Genomic DNA, 13,866 nt, shown 5'->3' with positions numbered 1-13,866 from the left:
TTCACAGTTATATTGTGGTGATTAAATTGTGGTGATTTCCATTTCCTTAAATCATCCCTCTGGTGAGGGAGCAATAGCTGAACAGGGTGAAAAATGTGGGGATTTGGAAATATCTGGGGGTTAGTATTGACTACTCTGAATAAATCAGGAGAAAATTGATAGGGGAAATTAGTTAGAGGTCATGATGCAGAAGTGGTAGCATTGTAGCCCAGACAACTGAGTAGTCATTTGTAGTACTCATTCATCATTTCTGTTTAATCACAGAATGTGAAGCATAAAAGTAAATGTCAAAGAAAATTTTAAAACTGTGTTAAATGCAGATGACTGTGTGACCTGCCCCATCACACAGCCTGTGAGGCCAATTAGCACAGATGTAAGTTTAATAGATACATTTACTTAAATATCTCTATTTAACATAATTCACTGAAAAGAAAAAAGGAACACTAAAATTAGATATTTTTTATTTTACCTAACAGAGTCCTTGCTATCACTGATTTCTGTGCAGTATTAACATGAGATACATTCAAATAAACAGAAGAAATATACTGTATAGAAGATAGGACAGAAGCCTTTCTGTATGCCACTGTTTACTTTTGATGGATAAGGTATTCAAGACAGTAGCCTTCATTTCCCTAATTTTCTGTTCAGGTGTTGAAATTCATAGGTGGGCACTTATTCAAACAGTACTGTTGTTTATCACCATTACATTCATTACATTTAAAGTAACTGCAAGTGCAAAGATGGAAATGGGAAGCAGAAGGGATAATTAAGTTCCTAATATGGAAGCAGCCTTGCAAGGGATCAGCACAGGGAAAGTGGAAAACTTGTCTATATGATACAAGGCAGTCTGCCAGCACTTCAGGTTAGCTGATAATCAACTCCAGACATTTAAAACTCACAAATTTAAATTCAAAACTAAATAGGGCTTGGCAATGATATTTTGTTCATTGAAATGTTGTGCCACACTGGAACCAGCTCGTGAAATAACTTGTTAACCACTATCAAGAAGCAATAAACATGAAATTAAAAAATGTTCAATAGTCTACATCAATCATAGGCTAACATTTCCAAAAGAGCTGTCCTTTAAACGAGTTTAATAACCATAGTCTAGAATACAGATAGGAAGTGCAAACATGAGCAAAAAGTAACCTTTAAGAGACAAAACATGAAGGAATGAGGCAAGAAAACTTCAAACCATACTTATAACACATGATATCAAGTGAAAATCAATGGCTTAAGTATTCAGGTCTGTTAAACTTATTAAAAAGAAAAAAAAAATACAATGCCCTTCCAAAGGACTGAATTGCAAAATTTATCTATTTTATATATTGAGACAGGAAAGTAAGATATTCCAAGCAAGTCAAATTAGAAAAGCTGAATGTGATTACCTACTCCATTATTCTTGGTGGGAAAGCTTCAGCATGCCTGTGCACTCACCATGTGTATGCTCACTCACCTTCTCACAAGCCATCATCTGAATGCAGTTACACTGCCAGCTAGAGAGGTTCTATATATACTAATCTTGAATGAATCCAAGGTTTATAAGTCCTTTCCCCTCCAGCTCCCAAAAAATTAGATATATTAACTAAATTTACTCGTAACAAAACCAAAGCAGGGTAATAAATTTTAAGACAGACCTTAAAAACACCTTCCCCCTCCATCCTCCCTCCTTCTCAGATATTGTTACTTCCTCCCCAGTGGTGCAGGAAGGTGAGGAAGGAAGGCTACAGTCAGCTCATAAGTCACATAATTTCTCCTGCTGTTCAGGGAGATTAGTCCTTCCCCTGCTCTAGTGTGGAGTCCCACCCACAGGAGACAATTCTCTATGAACACCTGCAACTTGAGTCCATCCCAGAGCAGCAGTTTTCTATGAACTGCTGCAATGTGGATCACTCTTGCACAGGGAGCAGTCATTCAGGCACAGCCTGTTCCTTTGTGGGGTCCCCACAGGGTCACAAGTCCTACCAGCACAGCTGCTCCAGTGAGCGCTCCTCTTTCCTTGAGTCTGCAGAACCCTACCAGGACCCTGCCTCAGCAGGGGCCTCCCATGGGCTCACAGCCTCCTTTCAGGCATCCACCTGCTCCAGTGTGGATTCCAGCTCCTCCAGGAGCTGCAGGTGGATCTCTGCTCCCCCATGGACCTCCATGTGCTGCAGGGGCGCAGCTGCCTTACCATGGTCTGCACAATGGTCTGCAGGGGAATCCCAGCTCCAGTGCCTGGAGCACCTCCTTCTCTCCTTTTCCATCAACCTTGGTGTCTGTAGGGCTGTTTCTCCCGCATATTCTCACTTCACTCTTCCCTGGTCACCATTACATCTGTGTAATAACCTTTTATTTTTCTTCTTCCTCTTAAATCTGTTATCACAGAGTGTTACCACCATTTCTGATTCTCCCAGCCTTGGCAAGGAGCACATCCATCTTGCACCTGGCTGGCATTGACTCTACTGGACACGGAGAATCTTCCAGTAGCTTCTCACAGAAGCCACCCCTGTAGACCCCGCCACTACCAAAACCTGGCCATACAAACCCAATATACCAATGCGCAAAAATTCATAATAAAATTACACATGCTGAGATTACTGAGCTGGTCCTAATTGCAATTTTTGTTTTTCAATTTGATTTTTGTTGTAAACAGATTCTTCACCCGAAGTCTCACCTTTTTAATGGCGATGCAAGTAAACTAGTATATGATTATCAGAAATGTGCTAGATCAGAGGTTAAATGTAGTAATCTCCCTGCTACTGGGCATGATCTCACCTCTGCTGGAAAAAATCACACTTCCTTCAGGTGAAGGAAGTCTATCACATGATCAAAAATACAGTAACTCTTGTGGTTATAAACCACAATTTATTTTGATTTTCATTCCAAAACCACTTATGATCATAATATTAATTTTGTCTGCAGTTCTTTGATTGCCCCAAGTGAGCACGTCCCCATTAATATCACTTCAACTAAAACACTCTGTATCTGACCCAACACAGAATAGGAGGAATACAATGTAGTCATATATATGTCAAATAAACCTTTACTTTTTTTTTTGATCTTGTAAGTTTATTAACAAGTCTTAAACTTTTTTTTTTGATCTTGTAAGTTTATTAACAAGTCTTAAACTATAATATCAGTTGAAGTTTCTTGCATCATTGACATTAAGGCTTTTACCATTAAACTTGCTCATTAATAAATTATAGAGGTCCTTGGTGACATTCAACCTGTTCATAAAATAGTTGTAATATTAATAATTCATGGCAGAAATTAATGTTTTTGTTATCTTTAATAATTCTGCAATCTATCACAAAGAATTTATTTTTAAATTAGTGAAAAAACAAGACCAAAAGCAGAACTAATTAATTTGTTCCAAATACTGGGATCTCACAGCATAGGTGAAGTAATATCTAAACCCAGCATATTATTACTTTTCCTTTTTTAACTGAATCATACATTTTTAAATGAAATAAATTACTTTTAATTCTAAGATAACAATGTTGAATGACATTTCTTTTTCAAAAGGGCAATCCAACTTAAGGATGATCTTGTGCCACCTGGGTGATAACCTCTAAGGAGCTGCTATGTCTATAAGAAGAATATTTTTTAATACAGTCATGTCTTTTTCAGCTTATCTCACAGAGGATATTAAAAGGAAGAAAGAAAAAGGCTTTCTCATAACTATATAACAAAAAAAACAAACAAAAACTCCCAGACAGTAAGTTCTCTTTCTTTGCTTGATTCCCAAGGATTTATTAAAGATTTATCCCCATCATTTCCAATATTAGTACACATGCTTAACTGTAGACAAGTTTTCCCTGTGGTAGGGTAACCAGGACAATATGAAAAGAGCCCTCAGTAGATTTCTTATTGTTAAGAAAACGTTCTTAGTAAACCTCTTTCTTTTTCATAGTGCTTTGCATTTAAACCATTTTTTATATATGTCAAAAAGTGATAGCTGGTTCTTCTCACAAATAAAAAGCAAACAAAAGAAAACAAAACAATATTCCTTTCCTTTTAGCTAGGTACTTTCATCTACCCCAGAATAACTATGACATTTAGAATATGTGGAGACTCTAAAGAAGAATTTTCATTATTTATTTTTTGAGAATAAAGGCTATAATAAATTTCACATGGCAGGTTTTTTCAGCATGCCTTTTTTGGATGATCATAGCTTTGCCTTGTGGCCTCAAAATATATGATCATCTGAGTTTCCTCTTCATCCTCTGTCTCCTGGGGCTAGAGAGAGAACAGATAGCTTATAATGATATTGTGCTCTTTCAACTTTATTTCAATGCAGCCAAACACATCCTTCAAAGCTTTAGGAAAGAGCTTTCTGATTGTTTATTTACTTTTATTTTTAATGGATGCAAATTTACTCTCTTCTATTCCTTATGTACTCTTTCTTCAAATATCAGAAGACACTCTCTCCTATAGCTATAGGATATGACAAAAGATGAATGAAAATTTGATAGTCAGAGAAAAGCATGCCTCTTGGATGCTTGTTTGCCAGAATATAGATATATATTGTCTACTCAGTTTAGGTTAAAAGTTGCCTAGGTTAAAAATCATCTGGATTTATACAATCTAGTCATCTCACTGCTTAAAACTTCTAAGATGCTTTCATTTCTTTAGACTTCATGAAGATGCATCAGTGTGAACCATAATGGTTGTGTAAACACTGGATAAACTTGAGATCTCAGCTTTCTGTTCTTAAAATCTTGGACAGCCTTATCAGTTGCTCATTTTGGAGGATAAGGAGTAAAATGAATGCAGTTTCAAACAGGGAAGATCCTCTAGAGTAAATGATACCTCAAAATAAAGACTCTAATATAAAGGCCTTGCAGAATACTTAGCTTTGCAAAGGAAGTCCAGGAGTACTTGTTCCTTCTTATTTATTTATTTTATTTTTTAATAAATATTCAAATATATTGTGTTTATTATATACTTTTTTGTGCTCAGAACTATCAGTTTATATAGGCACCAGGACATTTATGAGTATTGGAATGGATTAGAGAAGTCAATGAGTGAGCTTTATGGGATTCAACATGTACAATTGGTGCAGATTCAGAGGCCAGACCAGGCCTCTAAAAATCTGGCATCCCATATATTGGCTCTGAAAGAGTGTATGGTATACACACCTCCAGATCTAACTATGGTCAGCTATGCATCCATTAAGCAGGAACATTTGTGCTTCACAGCACATATTGTCTACTTTAGCCTAAGAGAAGATGATTGTATTATCCTTGCTAAAAGCATGCTCTGTATATTCTTTGCAATTGAGATTTCCTGAGCTGCCCAAAATGGAAGCCATGGATTAAGCATTCATGAAGATTGGAAAAAAATAATTGCATTTTTAACAAAAGTAAACAAAACCAATCTATTTTAAGTATTTTTTTTTAATAACATTGAGTGCTCTTGTACTAGAATGAGTTTATGCCAGAATTTGAAAATACTATTGGTGACTATTACACCTCAGTAAGAATGTTGTCCCTGGCTATCATATAGTTTTGAAAGGTGAATCACATTTATGTATAGTCAACATTTGTATGGCAGTGCTGAAATATTTGTGTAAAAGCATTTTGAAGTCGTTTCACAATAACCTGAGAAAACATATGGTCTAAATATTTCCTGGCTTTGTTTTTTCTGCCCACTTCTGTCTGTCTGGCTGTAGGTTAGGGAATAAAGAAATCACTGGATATGTAACACTGTTTCTTCCCTTAAGTAGCTGAATAGTATTTTGTTGAGATTTTGGGGTTATTTTCGTTATTTTTAGTGAATTGAAAGTAAATTTAAAAAGAGATTCCTAAAATGCAGTTATGTACATGTAAACAGTCACCTTTGTAGAATACAATTTTCCTTTTAAAAATTGTTGAAGAAAGCATTTGCTTTTAAAATTTGTATTAGCACATATGATATTAGTATTTGTATTTTTGTACTTTGTATCAGGTAAGTTACTTATATGATCAATGTTTGTCACAGCATTGTGCTTTACAATATGCATTTTAAAAAATAACACTGTGGAAAGAAAATCCCTTTGATGCTATGAAATATGAAAAGGAGCAGTTTTGCTTATTGGCTCTTCCATCTACAGGCACACAGTACAGAATTTAGTTAAAGGCAGTATTACAGTGCATCTGTTTTAAGCAGATGTATGGTTTTTGTCATCAGCACAAAAAGGCAAACACCCACAAAAATGACCAAATCCATATGCTACTGACACTTGTCTTTGTCATTTGTGTAGCATAAATTATACTGAGTAAAGTTAGCATATTTTAAAAATAAATGGGTTTTGTTCATATTTTTTCCTCAGTGTTATTTTTTGTTTCATCTTCCACTAATGGGAGTTCATTGCTCTCAAGTGGCAACAGAATTGGAAAAGCATAGTAAGCTTTTAAAAATTGTGCACTCTTGCAGAAAGTTGCACTTCTGTGTCCCTTTTAGGAGGCTTGGTTTGCAGGGTAGCCTATACCAGCCAATTACATGCACAGCCTGGCCAGTCTGCTGCCTCACTATGAGTCCTGTCTGTTGTAATGAGCTTGATCAGACTCTAAATTAGGTTTCTACATTTTTATGCTGATTAAATTATTCCCTTGTATGTGATTCATGATATAGCAAAATAAGGATTGAGGAAAATATGCCAATAATTTTGCTATCAAACATTTCTAAAGTACCAATTGCATAAAAAAATAACATCAGATGTTGATGATAGCAATATTTCCTCCATTCCATGTCTCTGTTTTGCCTCACTTGGCTTCAGATACTGCCATAGAGGCTGTTTCTGTAGGCATTGATACATACTCTGGTTTAAAAGCATGAACTTAAGACTGGCTTGCATAAGGAGCTTGAAGGACTCAGATTGTTGAAGGATTTTAGGAACAGTTTAGATAAACTATTGATTGAAAGCACACAACTGAAGTTAGTTCTTCTGCCAGGAAAAAAGACAGTTACCTTCCAGTGCTAGTTTTCTCTGGTCCTGTGATTCTATGGTTTCTAGGTTGTTAGTAGAAACAAAGTTGTGGACATCCAACAAATTCTTGTAGACCTCATGAACTTCAGCATCCAGGCCCTAAATCTTCCTCCCTTTGCTTAAGCAGAAAATGAGTTTCCATAGCTTCCCTGGGTCACTGTTTTCAGCATTTAATTATCTACATAATTATACCTATTTTCCTTATATCAAACATACTTTTCCCTTTTAAGCTCATTTGTTCTTGTCCTGTCCCCAGTGAACATGGCAAATAATTGTTCATCAGTGAAAGATTCCTTATATTGGCATACGATGAAATAATAAAATATCATGACTAACAGAGTCCACCTGATGCCCTCAGAGCTCTTTCCAGTGGAACTTCCCTTGCAGAAGATTTCATATATCTAGAGAAATACTGCTATTATTATCAAGGCTGAAATTACTGCAGCAATTACCTTGAGTGGAATTAGTCATCTTTCCTTGGGTGGAATTAGTCATCTTCTAGGATTTTGAGGTTTTTTTGCAATTTGCGTTTGCTCCCATAGAATTCATGCTAATAAGATGTAGATACGCATCTTATATAGAGATTTATAAATAATATATGTAATAATTCCCAGTTTGCTAAAACTTATCAGTTTATTTTTATCACATCTTTGTGCATATAGGCTCTCTCGCTAAAACAGGGAAAGAATGTATGATTCAACATATATATTCCCATCATAAATATCTCTGAATTTATGATATATGTATATATATCTCGTACATATCATATTTATGATATATGTAAGAGTCCTATTAAAGCATTCAAGTCAATGTAGAATTTTCTCACAAAAATCCATTGTTAATCTTTGCTTTTCTTACATAATTCGCTCACTGCAGGTAAAACGGAAAATTCTTCTTATTATCCTTTCCTTGACAGTGTTTCAAAAATTGGAATACTGTCTTTATATTGACGCCTTTTTGGGGGCTACCTATGAACAGAGGCCAGACAAAATTAAGAGAATAAAAAGTGGGTATATCTATTGAAGGGCCTTCAGGTACATTTAAGGCAGACAAAGCCCACACAAGGGCTACACCCAAAAATGGACAGCGGGTCATAGGATTTTACACTTTTATAAATTTGGTTCATTTGCATATTGGGGCTTAATCTTCTAATTACAACTTCAGGTAATGAAATAATTTTACCCCAAGTTTTCTCCCCCCAACTCACTTTTGTTTACATCTCTCAGGGCCTGAGACAGTAAGATGTCCTTTATTCCTAGGCCTAGAGAGGAATTGTTTTGTCTCACCAAAAGTAGCTAACACTCTATATGGAGTTTGTAGTTATACACTAAAGATGTGCAGGATTGCAAATATATGAAAAAATTAAAAGCTAAAATCCTAAGGCATCAATATCTTCTTGAACATCCTCTTAAGACAAAAATCAGTTTCTTCAAGGCTTCCTAGTAGACATATTCCCTAAGCCTTCATTTAACATGTTTGTTTTTCTCTGTCCTTCTCTCCATTTTTTTCATCTTATTTAAGCGCAGCTTCCCCAGAATCTAAAAAAGTCCTAAATTTAAAATCTCACAAGAATCAGCTAAAATTTAAATTATCTTCTTGTCTTATTATATAAGTAATTTCTTTTAAGCCAAACTGGATTGAGCTGCTTTTTTTTTCTGCAGCTGTGGGGCTTTACTGACCCATTCAATTAATGATCCATCACAACTGCTTCATCCTTTTACATCATATAACTGCTTCATTTTTTATCTGTGTATTTTTTTTCTTCTTGCTTTGCATGTTTCCTTATTGAATTTTTTATTTTAGTTTTTGAGATTTTTCTTCAATTTATCAAAATGATGTTTAAATCTTATACTGTTCTACAGAGTGTTTATAAACTATTATAGCTCATATAATCTAAAAATGCTTTTAGTGTACTTCAATCATTGTGGTCAATATTGTTTTTATCAGGTGTCTAGAGCGGACAGATAATATGGTTTCTCTATATAACCTGGATAAAAATTCTTTGAAAAAATCCAGCCTTTGAAGACAAGTAATCTTTATGAGCCCCAAAATGGGACTGGCATTCAATAATAGAATATGTGGTGTTATCAATGTTGTCTGCACAGATTTGTGACAAATTTATACCGTCATAGTTCCAGATTTCAGCTGATTTCTAGTTACACCAGCCCACAATGAGAGCTGTAGCGTTACACTATTGCCTTTCAAAGTCAAGAGTTTTTTCACTTTCTAAAGCATTTACTCCTCTGTGCTGCTGAAGGAGTCATTATACTTGATGACTCTTCTATCTGATCTAGTACTGCAAAATCTAATAGTGCTGCAGCATTATAGAGATCTAGCCATGCACAAATCCTGCTTGATATCAAGTAAGTTTTTAGGAAGTTCTGAGCTTTTGTTTTGGGTTTGTTTGTTGGTTTTGGGGTCTTTTTTATTTGTTGGGTTTATTTTTATTTTTATTTTCAGAGAGGGGTTATTTTGCTTGTAAATGGAGCAGAGCTGATTTGTATATCATCAAGGGGCAAGGAGTTACTTTTCACAGAAAAAATGGTCTTCAAAGCTTTTAGACATTTTGCTATTGCAGAATATAGATTGTTTTGGAAGGCAAAAGAGTAAAGCATACTGAAAATACGTTAGCTAATGTATGTGTGTGCTGAAATTGTGTCAAGAGAAGTCATGTTGTGGAGGGAGAGAAAATCCCAAAACTACAGGCAATGCAACCACTGAATGAATTCCTGCAGGACATTCATGTAACTTGGAATTCAAGAAGCAGTTCTTTCTCTTCTCAAGTAAATTTTAAATTTTTCAACTGCTAGTTTGCTCCTTTTTGCCTCATTTAAGCTGTTGCAGGTAAAAGCTGCCCTCACATCCCTGGCCATGTGAAAGTAGAAAGAGGAATCTGTTTTCAAGCTGCAGAAATGGTCTGAGAAACTCTAATGAGCAAATTGCTTCTACCACTGCGATTAATTTGGTTTTTTATGCGGTAAAAAGATGAGAGACGGGTGGAAACTAATTCCTTTTCAGCCCATTGCCCATTCTAAAGGAGCCCTATTGAAAAAATTGAAACAGGTGTCCTCAATTCAATTATACTAGAGATGGCAGAAGCAGTTGGACTAGGAAGCAGAGACCATGACTCCACTGTAGAGAAAACATTGCAGAAAAGATATTTTTCAGCTTTTACTTTAGTTTTGGTAAAGATCACACAGTTTGCAAGTCAAGCTGCTGCACTATTTTCTGTAGACTTATGAACGACAAATTACTATCAATACAGTAATTTAAGTAAAAATGTAGATGTAATTTACCCAATATTTCAAACTAACAAAATGTTATATGATGTTTCTAGTTAGGTTACCAGATTGTCACTTGTTGTTAATTACTGAGACATGTCAGGGTGTATTTTCTGGCACCCAGTGTCTCACTACATTGATTTTCTGTATGAAGCTGGCTCATGACCAGCATAAGACACAAGTAGAGCAATGGTACCTTAGTACAGATGGAGTGTAATTAGTGTCATTCCAGGTTGAGCACTGAAGCAAGCTTCCTTTGTTACACTCTTCTGGTCACTATAGCCATCAGTAGTTGCAAATCACCCAAGTGAAGTATCCGACACTATTTTTTTTTTCCCACAAAATGAGGACTAATGACCTGGCAGTAATTCCAATAAATGAGCCTCTCTTGGCAAAATTAACCTGTAAAAGTTATATATAAATAGACAGACACAAGTAGTCTGTATAAAGTGGTCTTTGGAAAAGTGACAAAACCAGTATAACAGAAACTATCTGTACACACACTTCACAGTCACTCATAGCAGGAACTGTCTGCACGGTATATGCTGTCCAGCCAATTTGTCCAGAATGTGTAGACATTGAAGACTAAGATGCAAGCCAAAGATGGAATAGGAAAAAACTCGTTTGAACATGTTTTATTTTTCTTACCAAGTAACATATATTTAAAAATACTTGTCATGAACAAATTTTAGATCATAGTAGGGTTCAAAGCCTGTAAAAAAATATTTATTTTTTCCTCAAGAATTCCAATATTTTCTTCACATGCTGTGCTTGTATATCTATGATTCTCTTCCCCTCAGGCTTGAAATATGCAGTTAAATGATCAGTAGTTTTTAATTTAAAAGAAATTGCCTAAAACGCTTTAAATTTTCAGAACTGTTTGAGGCTTTGCATGTAGGAAATTATATTGAAATTCTTATAAATGTTTTTCATATTCTTTACACTCTCCTATGGGCCGTTCTTTCATGCTTATCTTCTTATTCCACTCACTGTAGTAAGCTCATGCACAGATTTGGACAATCTGTACTTGGCATTCTAATGGGAAGCACGCTTAGACCTCCATCAAAACAGTTAAGAATAGGCCACCCAAGTGTAAATAAAAACTTGTTATGAGGCATGCATGTAGTTCAGATTGTTCTGAAGATCCTTTCAGAAATAGGCAAAGGTGCTCACTTCTGTCCAGGTAATTTGTTTGTCAATACCAAAATATTCTAGTGCAACACATTTAGTTTTTTTTCAATTCCAAAGAAGTCAAGTGGTAGAAGTGAACATGACAAGACACAATAGCAGTTGACTCATGTATTATGAAATATTTGCCCGATATGAATCAATATAAGCTTGTTATCTTATTGTGGTAAAGATAATTCATTCTCATTCTGAAAAAATCAGCTGTATATTAATTTCTTTCATGGACTTGAAGCATGAAGAAACATTTTAAACTTTTAGAGTGTGATAAACATAAGAATACGTTGTTCACTTTGGAAAGATGTGTATTTTCTCCCATGGTGAAGGTGTACTTATTATTGTTGGAGTCAGGTCAATAAACAGCTAGAAACCCTAAAACTGATGTTGCCAAGAGAGGTAACCTTCAGTTTGCCTTTTTATTCCTTTATTTTTCTTCTCTAAAATTCTATGCAGGCAAGCATATGTTACTAGGATGATGTATGTCTGAATCTCATTGAAATAAGTGCCTGCCACTGTAGAATGCCTTAAAACTGAAAATGAATGCACAAACAAAAACAAAATCTTATAAGGAGGAAGACATGGAAGAAGACCTCATGATCAGAACAAAACCCAATTTTCAGAACCTTGATCAATTCTACTCTGTTTTTATAATCAGTCATCTATTATTCTGTCTCGGACAATAAGCACATGAGCTCCTCAAAAGAGTTAGGCTCATTTGCTTTGCACCTGACATGAAAGCTTTTACTGAATTTGGAGAGCTTTTTTTTATGTTAGAAGGACTCAATTCTTGGTAAAGCTGTTGTCAAAACAACATCAAAGTCATTGTATGCAAAAAAGAGCAAGGTGGAGAATAATGGACAAATGGATTTGAAGATGAGGAAGGTCAGACTGTATCACAAAAACGTTTGGCCTTAGAAGTCAAGAGGGACATAATGTTAGTATATTATTGACTGAAACAGAAAGATGAGAAGTTTTGTTTTCCTTTCTCATCACATAGGAACATGATGATATTTTTCAATTAAATTACAGTATTTGTTCATTGAAGGTCTCTTGGTTAATTGGTGGTCTTTGAATAATTTGTGAATCATGTAAGTCTCAGAAACACACTGCTATGGAGTATCATTGAAAACAAAAATGAAAGATGATTCAAAAGAGAAGTGAGGAATTGTATAAATATAAAAATATCTAGCAGAATAATCATAATTATCTTAACCTGGAAAGGTATATTTAATTTTGCATTTCAAAGTTTAAGGCAAGCTCTTACAGAGGAAAATAATTTCCCACTAAAGAATATTTTCTATCATACTCTGATGTTTTTGCATATGGTCCTTCCTTCAGCTAATGTTGCATCCTAGATATTGGAATTTGCCAAATCGTGAATCTGGATATTTGTTTCCCTGTGAAACTAAAAATAATGTTTGCATTTTCTTTTCCTCATCTGAGAATCTCCCAAATCTTTGGAATATGCAGCATTCCTGAGTGTTCCTGAAAGTTCTAAAGGTACATTTACATCCACATATATCTATTAATAAAAGCTATATTAATATCTCTTGAGACTTCAATTTTTGCATGAACAAAGAGAATATTACAAAAAAAATATTGATTATACTGAAGAAAAGTTTCTAAATTAAAGTAATGAATCAATTTATTTTCTAGATGTATCCTAGATATTACCATATCTGGATATGGCGTGTTCTATAGATATATGCTTGTGCATCTGGAACAATAGTGATTGAATTTATTTTGCTCCAGAATACAAAGTCTGTTTCAATTTGCCATGTCACATAGTAGGGTATTTGATGAATGGTCAGATTTTTTCTTTTCTAAAGAGTGCGTTCATTTATTTTAAACTGAGCTTGAAAATTACTGATCCAACAGTTAATTACATTTGCAGCTAGGTAGATGACTGACATACCACAGTGTATTTAAATGTTAAGTGTATTTTAAGATGGATTTGTTTGAATGGAATAATCACATAGTTTTCATTATCACTTTGCTTTTAAATTGTGCATCAAATTTTGCTAAGTTCAGCATGCCTTGAGCATTAGAAATTCAGTTTTCAATCATAGCTTAAAGGCATTAAGAACCCTCCTTTTTCTTTTGAAGCACTTCAAGGGCAATTGCAGCAAAGCAATGTCACTCAGGCATGAAAATGTTTTTATGATTACTAAATCTTCACCTCAATATCTTGTAAGAGAGAGCTCATGGCTGACCAGGCAACCCTGTATTGTTTTTATCATGTAAGAGATCAGAATTTGAATTTGGTAGTCATTTTATTCAGTGGATATTGAGAGGAAACTATTTTGATATCCTAGGGTCAAAGTTGCTTCTAAGGAGCTTCTTAAGCCATTGCTTGACATGCTAGTCATGTGAAATTCACGGAGGAAAGTCAAGGTGTTTGAATATTTCCAAAGTTGCAGGTGATGCATTGCTATGATACTCAAATGA

General features: G+C 34.9%; 1 protein-coding gene across 1 annotated transcript in view; it reads left to right on the top strand.

Annotated features, from left to right (window-relative positions):
- The window catches only part of CNTN5 (contactin 5), a 603,295-nt gene that overhangs the window by 89,048 nt on the left and 500,381 nt on the right, over positions 1 to 13,866 (top strand). The window lies entirely within an intron of this gene.

The sequence above is a fragment of the Geospiza fortis genome, unplaced genomic scaffold, assembly GCF_000277835.1.
Source record: "Geospiza fortis unplaced genomic scaffold, GeoFor_1.0 scaffold16, whole genome shotgun sequence".
Taxonomy (NCBI): Eukaryota; Metazoa; Chordata; class Aves; order Passeriformes; family Thraupidae; genus Geospiza; species Geospiza fortis.
This window is presented reverse-complemented; position numbering and strand designations above follow the sequence as displayed.